The sequence below is a fragment of the Perognathus longimembris genome, chromosome 2 (genome assembly GCF_023159225.1).
Source record: "Perognathus longimembris pacificus isolate PPM17 chromosome 2, ASM2315922v1, whole genome shotgun sequence".
NCBI classification, from domain to species: Eukaryota; Metazoa; Chordata; class Mammalia; order Rodentia; family Heteromyidae; genus Perognathus; species Perognathus longimembris.
Genome location: NC_063162.1, coordinates 64,162,501 through 64,178,734, shown reverse-complemented (window position 1 = coordinate 64,178,734; position 16,234 = coordinate 64,162,501). Strand labels below are relative to the sequence as shown.

Sequence of the window (16,234 nt, the reverse complement as noted above, 5' to 3'; positions counted from 1 at the left end):
GCCACTACCATGCCTGGGTCCACTCCAGGATTAAGGACTGCCCTAGCTCCCTGGCCTGCCCCAGCTCCCCACTCCTGGGCCACCTGGTCAGTGAGCAGTAGGGGGAGATGGGGTGTGTGTGTGTCTGCCTGCCTGCCTGTGCTGTTTAGTACACTTAGTACACTTATTACAAATTTAGACCTGGAGCATCTGGTTTCCACAGTGGCTCTTTCTTCTACTGATGGACACCGATTGAGGGTAGTATTCAAAAATCTCTACATGACAGAGATTTTAAGTCCACTCTTGAGAGGCCCTGTCACATGTTGCCTGTGGTAATTTCTTTCCATTTTGATTACTTTATGTAGAGGCCTCTGAATTCTACGATTCCCCAGTGAGACCTAGCTTTCATCTGGTTTTATCCACCAACTTAACTATCTGACTACACTCTATTTTCATTTTTTTCCTCCAAATTTCATTTTTCTCCTCCAAATTTCATTTTTCCTCTTCCTAAAAGTATTGGCAGAATTCATTCTTCCATTTTTTTTTTTAAATCCCCATTGGCTAGCTTCTATGATCACGATGTCCCTGACTGGCATAAATAAAATTAGATATGTTTAGATACTTTGATGTCCAAAATCATAACTGGAAAATGACAGATCATCAAATTGAAGTGACAAATAGGTTGTAGATGTTTAACAAACAATAAGTAATATGTTATGTGCTGAAAGTTATAATGAACCTATAATTTTGTACTCAACTGCTGTAGAGAATAAAAGTTATTCTCAGAAAGACATGGTGATTTACTAGCAGATTCCCTTCTGAAAAAACCAAAACATAATAAAAATATGCTGGTCAACTATATAGATCCTTCTTTAGGAAGGTCGTTGCTACTTATCTGAAGCTTAAGAATCAAACAGATTTGCATATACTCTCCAACTCAATATTCAAGCCCACTTTCAAATCCCAGGAACCACAAAACCTAGGGCAGTAAAGAAGGCCTACAGACAAAAGGAGCCAGGCCACAGTGGCTCAAACCTGTAATCCTGGCTCCTCAGGAAATTGAAGCATGTTGTTTGAAGCCAGGTTGAGTAGAGCAAAACCTGTGTGATTCTTACTTCCAATGAACCAGAAAAAAAAAAACAACAACTAGCAGTTGAAGTGTGGCTCAAGTGTAAGAGTGCCAGCCATAAGAAAAAAGCCAAGTGAGAATTCCAATTCCTGAGACCAAGCCCCATACTGGCACGCATGCGTGCACGCACACACACACACACACACACACACACACACACACACACACACACAGAGAACTAACCTCATCGAGAAAAAAATGAGAACCTCAAAGTGAAATGTAAGCAAATTTGATTACCAATTAAAGGGACCACTGGTTGTTGAAAAAAATAGAAAACCAACCACTTCCTTGGGAATAAAATGTACACTGAGAAGTAGTCAAAGAATTGGTGATCCAAATGCAAAGGCCCAGGTTTGGGCAGGGAGTAGGGCTTTAGGGAGGTGCAGCAGGCCCCATGGACTCTATATTCAAGTCCACCCTGAACCACAACTTCACAGGCAGTGCAGGCAAACTGGTTGGAACAAGGAGGTATTCTCTGCCATGTATCTTCAATGGATGCCATGGACTCCTCTCTCCTGAGCTGGCACAGCCTGGAAGCTGGTGGGAGCTAGCATGTAGGGATCACTGTTAACCAATGGGGGAGTCTAGAGGTAAATGCCCTATCTCCTTATCACCCGGTAGGGACATCATCAGATATAATCTTCTTTTGTTGGTAATGGGGCTTGAACTTGGGGCCTGGGCCCTGTCCCTGAGCTTTTTCACTCAAGGTTAAAGCTCTACCACTTTGAGCCACAACACCACTTCTGTTTTTCTGGAGGTTAATTGGAGATAAGTCGCCTTAAATCACAGCCTCCTGAGTAGCTAGGATGACAGGAGTGAGCCCCCAGTGCCCGGGGCATCTTCTTCTTGATCGCTATGAGGGTCTGTGCCTCAGTTGGCCACAACAAAAAAGGTGTTTGTGAATACTCCCCAGCAGTGGCTTGTCTTTTCTGCTCACTTTCCTATTGTTTTGTTTGTGTTTTCTGACTTCAAATCCCAGAGACCTTGTACTTCAGTTATTGTCTCAAGGGCAGCTTTTGTAAGAATCTAAATAAGGTGTTAATTAGCTTTAAACTTTAATTCAAGCATATTTACAAGATTGAAGAGTCATTACTAAGATAATACAGAACATAAGTTCCAAACAAGTATAGAAGGAAAAAGAAAAAAAAAAACACCATGAAAAATCTGAAGTCAGTAAATATGAGGAGCATTGAGGGAAGAAATTTATTTTTTTAAAAAAGGAATAAATAGTGTATTTGATAGAGATGCTCCACTAGCTGTAGAATAATTTTTTATGTGATCAAGAAAGCTGTTAATTACAACAAATTATGAGAGGCATTGTAATTTCAAAGACATTCTATGTGTCTTATAATGCATGAAATTTGGTGGCAGAAATAGTCTAGAAATAAATATGAATATTCAGCAATTATAATTACTATCAGTGTGCTGAGTCATTTAAATGATCTGATTGTCTAACTGCTTTGTGTTTAAAAGATTAGCTGTGTTCTGTTTATGATTCATTCACTTCAAACACTATAGCATCCAAAAGTCATGCAAAGGGAACTGGAAAACAAAAGAGTAGGCAAGGCAAACACTAACTGAAACACAACTAGTATTCCTGTCTGAAAGCGAAACAAAGACTTTATAAAATGCTTATAAAATGCTTTTTTTATATAAGAAAGTTTACGATGCTGGGCTTGCGGGAAACCCGGCTAAGGGTGGGCCTGCGGCCCGCGGCTCCTGCGTAGCCGCAGGGTCCGGCCAGCTGTTCCCTGGTTCTGAGGCGTGCAGCAGGAGCGCCCATGTTGGGGACCGGACAGCTTCTGCCTCACTGGAAGCACTTGGGTGGCCACTCAGCCCACTCAGCCTATGGGCCGCGGCCATGGTGTGCTCAGCGCCCCGCCCTCTGCAGCCCTTCCTGAGCCTCACGAGACTTGACAAGCCCATAGGTTACAAGAACAGCAACTCGCCCAATAGCTGCTGGAAACATTTCAACTTTCCAATCCTTTGTTTTTCTTTGAGGACAACTTCTACGTCCGAATGACTACAGTATAGCTCTGGGGACTGCATCCTCATTTCTTGTCATCACTTCCCCAATAATGAAAAGAATCACATACTGGCCTCAGTTAGCCTTGGGGTTGACTTTTAACTGGGGAGCATTGCTTGGATGGGCTGCTGTCAAGTGCTCCTGTGATCCATCTGTGTGCTTGCCTCTTTATTTTTCTGGAGTTGTGTGGACACGGATATGTGATACCATTTATGCCCATCAGGACAAAAAAGACGATGCTCTGATTGGTCTGAAGTCCTCGGCACTGCTGTTCAGAGAAAACACTAAGCAGTGGCTGAGTGGCTTCAGTGTGGCCATGCTGGGAGCCCTGAGCCTGGTGGGTGTGAACAGGGCTCAGACTGCACCCTACTCACCACTGGAGCTCACCTGGCTCACCAGATTTACACTCTAGACATCCACAGTCTGGCAGATTGTTGGCATACATTTATCTCCAACAGAACAGTAGGGATGATCATTTTTTAGGAATCATCCATGGAAACTTATGGAAAGAAAAGAAGACAGATCAAATAAACAAGCAAACAAGGATAGTAGAAATTTGCCCATGAGCTAGGAGTGGTAACACACCTTTAATCCCAGCATTCTGGAAGTGGAAACAGAAGGACCAAGAGTTCAAGACCAGCCTGGGCTACATAGCTACATAATAAGATAACTGTCTTTAAAAACCACAGGCTGGGGATGAAGTTCAGCAGCAGAGCACACTAAGCATTGCAAGGCACCCCCAGCAACTAAAAAGGAAAATTAGCAAGTAAAGTTGATCTAGGAATTATGAAAATAATTTTTAAAACATTCTCAGGTCTTGTAACCACATTATTTGATTTGAATGAATAGTGGTTACAATATGTTAAAGAAGAACCAGATGAAGATTTAGAGACTATTTTCCTTGATTCAAGTAATTCAACTGTTTCCTAGCAAAATTAGCTATAGTTTCAGAAATTAGGCACTCTTAGAGGTTTGAGATGTCCTTGAGTATTTAAGTTGATGCATTCTTCTGCCTTTTCTAATTGTCATCCAAAGTTGCGGGAATCAGATGAGTTTTGGCACTTTAGAGAAAACCTGATACATGTCTCATCTAAATAAATGTCTTCCTGCTCTGTAGAAAAATGAATTTTTCCAGGATTAAAAAAAAAAGTTCTTAGGTAAAGTTGGGGCATGGGCCATATTGTTATTTTTTTGTAACCATCGCCCTCAGCCAAAAGTTATAATTTAGGAAAGTATTTGTTTTAGAAGAATTTAAATAGCAAATAAAATTTTTACCCCCCACATTCCCCCCAAAAAGAAAGGTTACTACCTAATGGTTACATTTCAGTGCATACGGGAGACATGATATGACATTTCAAACTCTACATAACTTCAACTTGAAGTCTGGAGCTAGGATTTTAGCTTTTTCTTCCAGAAGAGCACATTGGATTCACAGCCTTGAGGAAGAAAGAAATGCGTGTTTAAATATGGAGTCTTGCAGCAATTACCAATTCACCAAGCCAAACTGCCAGGCAGGCACTCGACCACTAACCCATGCATCCAGACCCTTTTTTGAACTGGTTATTTTGACAGTCTGACTGTTTTTCCCAGCTGCGCACTTGAACCATTTTTGTGTGTGTGTGTGTGTGTGTGTGTGTGTGTGTGTGTGTGTGTGTGTGTTTTAATGCTTCCTGCTACTGCTAGGATGATAGGCAAATGCCACTAAGCCAAGAGGCAAGTTGAAAAGTGGGTCTCACTTTTTTGTTTTTTGCCCTATTTGAAAAAAGATAAACTTAAAAACGACTTGGTAACACAAATCCCCTTTTTGGGGAGTGTGTACAGATGGGAGGGAGTGGTGAACAGAGTGAAGGGCACATATGGTCAAAATACTTTATGTTCACATGTGAAACTGGAGTCATGTCATCTGTGAGACGGGTTTGAGAAGGGGAGAAAGATGGAGGATTGAGTGTGATTGAGGTGAATCACATGCATATAAGCACATGTCAAAATGAAATACCCTTGTGCAAGTCATTAAAAGATGAAACACAAAATTCCATAAATTTGAAAGTAGAATTTTGTGATACAGAAACCCCAAATGAAGTAATTTCTACCCACAAAGAATTAAAAGCAAGGTCTCAAGGTATAGTTGTTTTTTTTTTTTGGCCAGTCCTGGGCCTTGGACTCAGGGCCTGAGCACTGTCCCTGGCTTCTTCCCGCTCAAGGCTAGCACTCTGCCACTTGAGCCACAGCGCCGCTTCTGGCCGTTTTCTGTATATGTGGTGCTGGGGAATCGAACCTAGGGCCTCGTGGATCCGAGGCAGGCACTCTTGCCACTAGGCTATATCCCCAGCCCCTATAGTTGTTTTTTTAATCAATGTGTATCACAAGATTATATTCATAAGAGCTAAGACATGTGGAATCAACCTACTTTTTTCATCTTGGAAAGATTTTAAAATTTTTCTGTTTATCCTTTAGACAGAAAGGTCACCCATATGTATTGAGATGTGTGCCATTTTAGAAATTCTTCCCGCTTAGTATTTGATGGTTCTTAAAGCTTAAAGGCATAGTCTTGCCTTCTTATTTCTTCACCTCTTGATCCATTCTGTTTCTCCATTCTTGTTTTGCCTCTTCTTCTTCTGGGATTTCTATCAACACATTCACTTTTGCTTTGAACTCCTGAGAACTATGTGTTGGATTTTATTATGTTGTGGCCATTGATGGTAGATAGATAGGAATATGAGAAATTCAGAGCAGCTTGTAGAAGCAGAACAGGATTTTCTAGGGGTAGGGGCAGTAAGGAGGAGGAGAAAGTCTTCAAAGAACTACAGGAAAGAGAAGCTTGGGCAGGTATGAATGGTATTTAGGCAAGATGTTAACTTTGGAACACACTAAAGCCCTTAGTGTTCTAGTAATTTGTCTCAGTACAAATTATAGTGAAAACACTATTTGATTATGTACTGGGGGAAAAATTCCACTGTATGTACTTAAAGGGCATCTTGTGCCCACACTTCTAGGGCCTGGCTAGCAGCTCCAGTTCTCTATTAAGGCCCAGAAAAGAGTGTTTGCCCGGAAGAATCAGCTCAGAGGAGGATGTGTCAACTGACCACTGTTTATTGAGTTACTAGCAGCCAAGGTGGTAGGATATAGGACCCAGGCTAAATCCAAATGGCTCTGGGAACTATCAAAAGTTCCTGGGCTCAACCTGGAGCTCCTGAGCCCAGGGTCCCTCCCATTTCTATCCTCCCAGGATAGGGAGCTGGGAAGCTCAGTTGTAGCTTTGGAGCTTTGGCAATTTGCTTTCCTTCAAGTCTTTATACATATTGGCCCATCAAGAAAGTGGACCCGTCCCCTCTTCCTGTGGCGGGCAGGGCTTTCAGGGATTACTTCTCACCTCCACCAGAGCATCTCTGGGCCTGGGTGTCTTCTCTCTACTCCCCACACCAACAGATTCCTTGGAAAGCAGTCACATTTGTACTTCACAACTGTTACCTGGGAGCAGCAGAGCCCCTTCTAGAAGAAGGTCTTCTTTATTCACAGCCTGATCAGCATTACATTGCCATGCCACCATGATTTCTGAACACAGACTTCAACATGTGGTTTGACAGGATAGACATGACATTTAGGGCTGTAAGAACACACAGGGCAATGCCTTGAGCCTGACCAGGAAGGTTCCTGTGTCATTGCTCACCTCAATAATTCATCATCCCTAGCGCCCTCTGACCCTTTGTCCCTGCCACCCAGCCTTTCAAGGACCAATTATATCCTCATTGCTTTGGGGTAAGCAAAGCCAGAGAGAGCCACTGGTGAGGCACATGTGTGTGTGGAAGTGATGGACACACACCACAAGGAACAGCTTTAACAAATGAGGACAGAGCAGGTGGCTGTGATCCTGCTTGGTACAAGAAGAACAAGAGGAGGAGGAAAAAGAGGAGGAGGATGATGAGCAGGAGGAGGAAGAGGAGGAAATAGTGTAGGAAATTTCATAGTTGATGATGTCTGAACTGGTAAATAAAGGCTTTGCCATCAAATCCATGCTGAGGGCTTAACTGGCTTTGGAATGTAGCTCTCCCTCAACCCCCGTCTCCCCGCCTCTGTGTGTGTGTGGAGGTGGTGGAGGAGGTTTGTGCATGCCCACTTAACTGGGAATTTGTGTTTACAAAGCAGGCTGGAATGGAGGAGGGTTAGACAGGCTGAATGTGACTTTCTCCTGAGGAAAGCCTCTCAATGTTGCTTTTCTTTGCTTCACCCTATTTGCATGATGATTTTCAATGTATCGAATAATCTGCTTTTTATTGTAGTGAGATGTATAACCCTCCATCTTAATCCTTAGGTGCATAGCTTCCTAACATGAAGCACAATCAACAGGTTACAATGGGTCTCTGTCATCCATCTGCTGATGATTTACTAATGTCCCACCCTCTTCCTCCAGCCTATGGTGGCAGCCACTCTGCACTCTGTATATCATTTTGAGGACACTACCCGCCCCCCGCCCCCAGGTAGAACCCTACAGTTTATGTTCTTTTGTGATTGGCTTTTCCCACTTAGCACAAACATGTCCTCCAGTTCACATCTTGCAACAACTGTGTCAGAATTGTCCTCATTCTCAAGGCCAAACCATATTCCATTGTCTGTTCACACACATTTTGCTTTTCCATTCTTCTGTTGATTGACATGTGGGGTGCTCTCAACATTTTTGATCTGGAGAATAACCCTGCTGTGGGCACAAGTGTCTCCAGAGTCTTTCAATTCTTGTGGCCATGCAACAACCCGGAAGGGGAATTTCTTCATCATATGGTCATACTTTTAAGAACCTTGATATTATTTTCCCACAGCCTCTGCATCAGCATGCCTCCAATGCCCTTGTAGTACTTGGTATTTTTAAGAGCAGCCATGCTACTGAGAACAGAGTGGTGTCTTCCCTGTAGTTCTGATTTGCATTTCTGTAGTAGTAATGTGGAGAACTTGGCCATGCCTTCCACTAGCAGTCTCTTTGCAGGATTTTTCTTCCAGTCCATTGCCCACTTTATGTTACAATTTGGTTGTTTTCACCATTATTGGATCCCAAGAGTTCTCCCCACTGTTTTCTATCTGACTCTTATTAGCAGAGAGGGGCCCCAGGAGTGAACTAAAAGCAGGAGGCAAGCTTGCTATCCCTGCCTCCATGTTGGACGTCTCTCCATTCTAGGGCGTTCTCTCTGAAGGCTCTTGGCAATGACGTGGAATCCTGGAAGGGCAGGATTAGTCACTAAGCATCCAAACTATCTTTTAAGAAACAACAAAGCTTCCTCAGGACAAACACCCCCAGAGACTGATGACTTGCTCATCCTGACCAGTGATGAGAGCTGAACCCTTCCTAAGGCAAGGCCTGCAATAAGGATGGACAGGACTGTTAGAGAAGGAATTAACAGACGAGAGGAGAGAGGGGTGCAGACTTCTCAATCAAACCTAAAGCTCCTATCTGGTCCTGAAGATAGGGCGAGATGGCGAAGGTGGGCTTAAGTGCTATTTTCTTGTGGCATGCCTGTGGCACCTTTCTTCTGCCATCCGTATGATGCCCCTTTATTTGCACATCAGGGTGAGAGGCTGGATGGACACCTAGAACTCTTTGGGAGTTTTGGGCCCCAGATCTAAAAACTGTGTTTTGGAAATTAGATATAGGCATTGGAAGTCTGCTCTTCTGTTCTGTTGGGTTGCCTTGTGACTATGATGGTGTCATTGATGCACAACATTTTAAAATGCTCACAAAGCCCAGTTTGTCCACTTTTCTTTGGTTGTCTATGCCTTTGGTGTCTTGTTGTTGTATCCAAGAAATCACTGTCACACCCAGTGAATGCTCTGTGTTTCTTCCAAGGTAGTCAGTGTTTTATGTCTCACATGCAGGCATTTGATCAGTTTCAACTTAGTGTTGGTATGTGGTGTTAGATAAGCTCTATTTTCATCATTTCACATTTGGCTATCAAGTTTGTCCAGCACCACTGTCCTTTTTGATTGATGATATTGGCACTCTCATCAAAATTCATTGATGAGTTCTCTATTGTATCATACTGGTCTTTATGTCTGTCTGTATCCTATTACTACGTTGTTTTATTATAACTTTGTAGGAAAGATCTGTTTCTTTGGTTGTTCCCTAAACATTTAAAAATATTATGAATAGAATAGATTGTTTTTTGTTTTTAATAATTATTCATTGTTATCTGGGCATGGTAGCACATATCTGTAATCCAGGCACTCAAGAGGCTGAAGATGATTGATGGTTTGAGGCTTGCTTGGATTATAGAAAGGCCCTGTCTCAAAAAATATTTATTGTCTTCTGAAGGCTTTTGAGCAAAAGAACATGAGGACTGTAAGATTCTACAAGGTACACCTAGAGTGAGGGAGGTAGGAAGGAATGTCCATCGAGGAGAAAGACTACCTTCTGCTGACAAGGCTGCGTGGCCATTCATGGTAGAACTGGAGGCTGAGAGTGAGGCTTGGGCATAAATGGTGCATGTGAGTGGTTAGAGGTGCCTGCAGGGAGTCCGTTGGTGGTCTCAGCATTTGTCACGTGGGGCTGGCTGGTGGTTCTGTCTCTTGCTTGGTCCTTCCTGAGTTCCAATGTGGCTGCAAAGTGACTGCAGCAGAGAATGGCTCAGGGCTAAGGACACAGATACAACATGGAGCTGGGGAAGCTGAGTTTTTCTCCTGCCTATAGTTAATCCTAGGGCCCAAGGAGGGTAGCTAGTGTTTTTTAGTAGAAGTATAGCTACTGTTAAGCATCTGTAATAGTTCATTTCCCCATTGCTACTGTGCAAATGCATATTTTGCTATGTTTGGGTCTAACGTCTCTTCTCTTTGTTCATTGCCATGTGTCATGGCCCCATGCCCTGCCCCTTCCCCTTACTGAAATCCATGGTATGGAAGATAGACCATCAAAGCTGGATGTAGGGAAACTTGGCAGATTCCAGAGGCAGGATCAAGACAGTCACCTCACTGGCACATGAGCAGACTCAACTAGATGTTCTCTGATGTCAGTTCCATCTCTGATGGTGTAAAATATCAGGTTCATACCAGGTCTATATCCCTCCACAGGACTTCCTACTCTTTTTTCTTCTTAATTTTCCTTTTGCAATTAATGGCTGTTTCTTTTTTAAAAATTTAAAATATTTATTTGTCTATCATTTATTTATTTATTTATTTATTTATTTATTTATTTATTTATTTACTTACTTACTTATTGGCCAGTCCTGGGGCTTGGACTCAGGGCCTGAGCACTGTCCCTGGCTTCTTCTTGCTCAAGGCTAGCACTCTGCCACTTGAGCCACAGCGCCTCTTCTGGCCATTTTCTGTATATGTGGTGCTGGGGAATCGAACCCAGGGCCTTATGTATACGAGGCAAACACTCTTGCCACTAGGCCTTATCCCCAGCCCTGTCTATCATTTATTGATTTGGTGGTACTGGAGGATTGAACTTGAGGCCTTAAACTTGCTAGGTAAGCGGTCTACCACCTGAACCACACATCCAGTACTTTGTACTCACTCTGATACATTCATCCATATGCCTCTGTCCTAGAATTTCTTTCTTTTTTGTAACTTTTTTCTTTATTGTCAAAGTGTGGTACAGAGGGGTTACAGATTAATATGTAATAACAGCTGTTTCTTTTGAGGCACTGAGAAAGCTTCCTACCTCATTGTGCCTACTGGCTTGCACATCACGTCTCAGTTATCCTTCTCAATATTTCTCCACCACCATGACACTGAAAAGGGGTGGCTTTCTTGTCTCCCACACAGGTCCTGGCAGTCAACAAGCATTCATATGGTGGCACTGGATGAAAGAACTCATAAATGTCTTTGACAGAACTACTCTTGTTTGACGCTAGGTTTGAGGGTGAACAGAAGTTGAAGCACAGAAAGAAGTAAAGCATAGAATTGTCAGTAGAGGTGTTCTCCTCTAAGAGAAATACTTTGACTGACTGTGAACCACAACACAAATATCCTGTCCTCTTGTGTCCTAGAGGACATGGATGACCACTGCAGATGGGGAAGACTCTCATTGATGGAGTTCTTGTAGTAGCCACAGGGAGCTGCCAATGCACTCCACAATGGCATAGCTCAGAGGCAGCATCTGGTAACAGTATAGATACCAGGGCCCACAGTAACGCCCATGCATCTCATGGGCTATGGTAGCTCATTAACCTTGGCAGAATGGGTGTCATCTTTCTGCTGCCTCCAAGAGACACAACTATCCAGCAAAAGTAAACATCTTCTAAAAGTGAAAGGCTAGAATCAAATCTATCAAGCAAATGGCCCCCATAAGCAGACTGGAGTTGCAATCCTAGTATCAGACAAAATTGACTTCAAATTAAAAATGGTAAGAAGAGAAAAAGAAGGCTACTACATACTAGTAAAGGGATCTCTCCTACAGGAAGATATAACCATTCTAAATATCTACACACCAAATGCATGAGCACCCACCTTCATCAAACAAACACTACTGGCTCTAAAATCACTCATAGACCCAAACACATTGATAGTTAGGGATTTTAACACTCCACTATCACCTCTGGACAGATCAACACGCCAAAAACTGAACAAAGAAACCACAGAATTAAACAATTGCATAGACCAACTAGACTTAATCGACATCTACAGAATACTCCACCCAGAAAGGACAGATTACACATTCTTTTCGGCAGCACATGGAACATTCTCCAAAATAGATCACATCTTAGGGCACAGAGAAAATCTGTACAAATTCAGAAGTATCAAAACCATTCCCTGAATTCTCTCAGACCACAACGGAATAAAATTAGAGCTCAACTCAACCAGCCACCACAGAAATTGCTACAATTCATGGAGACTAAACAACACACTGCTGAACCATAAGAGGGTCATTGAAGAAATTAAAACGGAAATTCAAATGTTTATGGAATTCAACCAAGTTGAGGACACAAAGTACCAGCTCCTTTGGGACACAGCAAAGGCAGTACTCAGAGGAAAATTTATATCTCTGAGCGCATACATCAACAAACTGGAGAAACAGCAACTCAATAATTTAAGGAAGCACCTCAATTTCCTTGAGAGAGAACAACAAGGCAAACCCCAAGTCAATAGGCAGAAGCAAATAATTAAAATCAAATCAGAAATAAATCAATTAGAGACGAAAAAAACCATCGAAAGTATCAACAAAACAAAGAGTTGGTTCTTTGAAAAAATCAACAAGATAGATAGACCCCTGGGAAACCTGACCAAAAAACAAAGGCAACACACTCAAATAAACAAGATAACAGATAAAACAGGTAACATCACCACAGAAATAACCAAAATTCAGAAAATAATAAGGGACTATTTTGCAAACCTTTATGCCAACAAATTCAAGAACTTGGAAGAAATGAACGATTTCCTAGAAAATATTCATATCCACAAACTGAACCATGAAGATTTAAACCTCCTAAACAGACCCATATCCAGTATTGAAATAGAAATGGCAATAAATGATCTCCCATCCAAGAAAAGCCCAGGTCCAGACGGATTCACTGCAGAATTCTACAAGACCTTCAAAACAGAACTCACACCAATATTTCTCAAACTCTTCAATGAAATTGAAAGAGAACGTTCACTTCCAGACTCATTCTATGAAGCCAGTATAACCCTCATCCCAAAACCAAGCAGGGACTCATCACGGAAAGAGGACTACAGACCAATCTCCCTGATGAAAATAGATGCAAAATTTCTCAACAAAATTCTGGCCAATCGACATCAACATATCATCAAAAACATCATACACCACGATCAAACTGGATTCATCCCAGGGATGCAAAGCTGGTTTAATATACGCAAGTGAATTAATGTAATCCACCACATCAACCGGAGCAAGCTAAAGAACCACATGGTTTTATCTCTGGATGCGGAAAAAGCGTTTGATAAAATCCAGCACCCATTTATGGTAAAAGCCCTGGAAAAATTGGGATTCCAGGGAACATTCCTGAATATAATCAAGGCAGTTTATGACAAACCAACAGCAAGCATAACTCTAAATGGTGAAAATCTAAAGCCATTTCCTTTAAAATCAGGAACAAGGCAGGGATGTCCACTCTCTCCCCTGCTTTTCAACATAGTACTATAATTCCTAGCCAGAGCAATCAGGCAAGAAGAAAATATAAAGGGCATCCAAGTAGGTAAAGATGAAGTTAAACTCTCTCTCTTCGCAGATGACATGATCCTATACCTAAAGTATCCCATAGACTCTACCCCCAAGCTACTAGAGCTGATCCAAAACTTTGGCAAAGTTGCAGGATATAAAATAAACCTTCAAAAATCAATGGCCTTTCTGTATGCTAATGACCCGAAGACCGAGGCTGAAATCAGGAAAGCAACCCCCTTTGCAATAGCCTCCAAAAACATAAAATACCTAGTTATAACCTTAACCAAAGAAGTAAAAGACTTCTTTGAGGAGAACTTTAAAACCTTGAAAAACGAAATTAAGTCAGAACTAAGGAAATGGAAAAACCTCCCATGCTCCTGGATTGGGAGGATTAACATAATCAAAATGGCAATATTGCCAAAGGCTATCTACAAATTCAATGCAATACCCATTAATATCCCAACACCATTTTTTGATGAAATAGAGGAAGCAATCCAGAAATTCATATGGAACAATAAAAGACCTACAATAGCAAAAACAATCCTAAGCAGAAAGAACAGTGCTGGAGGAAGTACAATACCCAACTTCAAGCTGTATTATAAAGCTATAGTAATAAAAACAGCTTGGTATTGGCACTGGAACAGGCCTGAAGACCAATGGAACAGAATTGAAGACCCGGGAATGAACCCACAGAACTACGCCTACTTAATCTTTGATAAAGGGGCTAAGACAATAGTTTGGAAGAAAGATAGCCTCTTTAACAAATTGTGCTGGCAAAACTGGCTCAACACATGCAACAAACTAAAACTAGATCCTTATATATCACCCTGCACCAAAATCAATTCCAAATGGATTAAAGACCTCGAAATCAAAACAGACACCCTGAAAACACTAAAGGAAGAAGTAGGAGAAACACTTGGGCTCCTTGGCGCAGGACGGAACTTCCTGAACAAAGACCCAGAAAGGCTACAAATCAAAGAAGGGTTGGACAAATGGGACTACATCAAACTGCAGAGCTTCTGCACGGCAAAGGACATAGCTTGCAAGATAAGCAGAAAGCCCACAGACTGGGAGAAGATCTTTACCGGCCATTCAACGAATAAAGGCCTCATATCTAAAATATATGCAGAACTAAAAAAATTACTTTCCTCCAAAACAAAACCGCAAAGAACCAATAGCCCACTCATCAAGTGTGCTAAAGACTTACAAAGAAACTTCTCTAATGAGGAAATGAGAATGGCCAAGAGACATATTAAAAAGTGCTCTACATCACTGGCCATAAAGGAAATGCAAATGAAAACAACATTGAGATTCCACACCCCAGTAAGAATGTCATATATCAAGAAATCTAACAATAACAGTTGTTGGAGGGGATGTGGCCAAAAGGGAACCCTACTTCATTGCTGGTGGGAATGTAAACTGGTTCAGCCACTATGGCAAGTAGTATGGAGATTCCTCAGAAGGCAAAATGTAGAACTCCCCTATGAACCAGCAACCCCACTTTTGGGTATTTATCCAAAAAACTACAAACAAAATCAAAGTAAAGCCATCAGCACAACAATGTTCATTGCAGCGCAATTTGTCATAGCGAGAATCTGGAACCAACCCAGATGCCCCTCCGTAGACGAAACTATCAGGAAAATGTGGTACATATACACAATGGAATGTTATGCCTCTATCAGAAAGAATGACATTGCCCCATTTGTAAGGAAATGGAAGGACTTGGAAAAAATTATCCTAAGTGAAGTGAGCCAGACCCAAAGAAACATGGACTCTATGATCTCCCTTATTGGGACTAATTAGCACACGTTTAGGCAAGTCACAACAGAGGATCACAAGAGCCCAATAGCTATACCCTTATGATCCCATAAGATGATGCTAAGTGAAATGAACTCCATTTTATGAAAATGATTGTTATATCAGAGTTGAAACTACTTTCAACATCCCATGTGTATCTGTAGTTTCTACTATTGATGATGTTCGTGTATCACTTTTGTTGTGATTGTATCTACACTATCTCTGTAATCGTATCTGAGTGTATGGGAAACAGTGTGTACTGGTATTAGAATTAGGAAATTCAAAGTGAATACCAAAATTGAGAGACAAAGAGTAAAATACGAGAAACAACAACAAAAGCAATACTTGCAAAACTGTTTGGTGTAAGTGAACTGAACACCTCAGGGGGGGACGGGGGGGGAGGGGGGTATGAGGGACAAGGTAACAAACAGTACAAGAAATGTATCCAATGCCTTACGTGTGAAACTGTAACCTCTCTGTACATCAGTTTTATAATAAAAACTTAAAAAAAAAGAAAATTAAGTACTTCTTGGAATGGTTAATGTACTGGAAACTCCTCAAAAGCATGTGCTTTGTGGTGAGGTAAGAGAGATGAAAGGTCCTTTAGGAAATACACTTCCGAACGGGGTTGGCAGCTGTATATCAGGGAATATCTCTTTCAGATTAAGAACAGCTGTTGCTTGTTAAGGTAAGTAGTTCGTAGAAAGGTTATTGTACTGGAAACTCCTCAAAAGAATCTGCTTTGTGGTGAGGGAAGAGAGAAGAAAGCTCATTTAGGAATTCCACAACGAACGGGGTTGGCAGCTGTATATTAGAAAATATCCCTTCTAGATTAAGAACAGCTGTTGCTTGTTAAGGTAAGTAGTTCTTAGAAAGGTTAATGTACTGGAAACTCTTCAACAGAATCTGCTTTGTGGTGAGGGAAGAGAGATGAAAGCGCATTGAGGAACTACATGAACATCCTGGGTAGGTAACTGTATATCAGTAAATATCTCCTCTGAGAATAAGAATAGAAGTAGATTAGTAAATTAAGTACTTCTTCAAATGGTTAATGTACTGTAAAATCTTCAACAGAATTTGTTTGTGGTGAGGGATGAGAGATGGTAGCTCCTTTAGGAAATACATGAACATACTGGGTATGCAACTGTATATCAGTAAATATCTCCTCTGAGAATAAGAATAGTAGTAGCTTAGTAAATTAAGT

General features: G+C 41.6%; 1 pseudogene; it reads left to right on the top strand.

The window, feature by feature from the left end:
• The first annotated feature begins 2,747 nt into the window (after positions 1-2,747).
• On the top strand, positions 2,748-3,861 carry LOC125344394 (annotated as a pseudogene).
• The last annotated feature ends 12,373 nt before the right edge of the window (positions 3,862-16,234 follow it).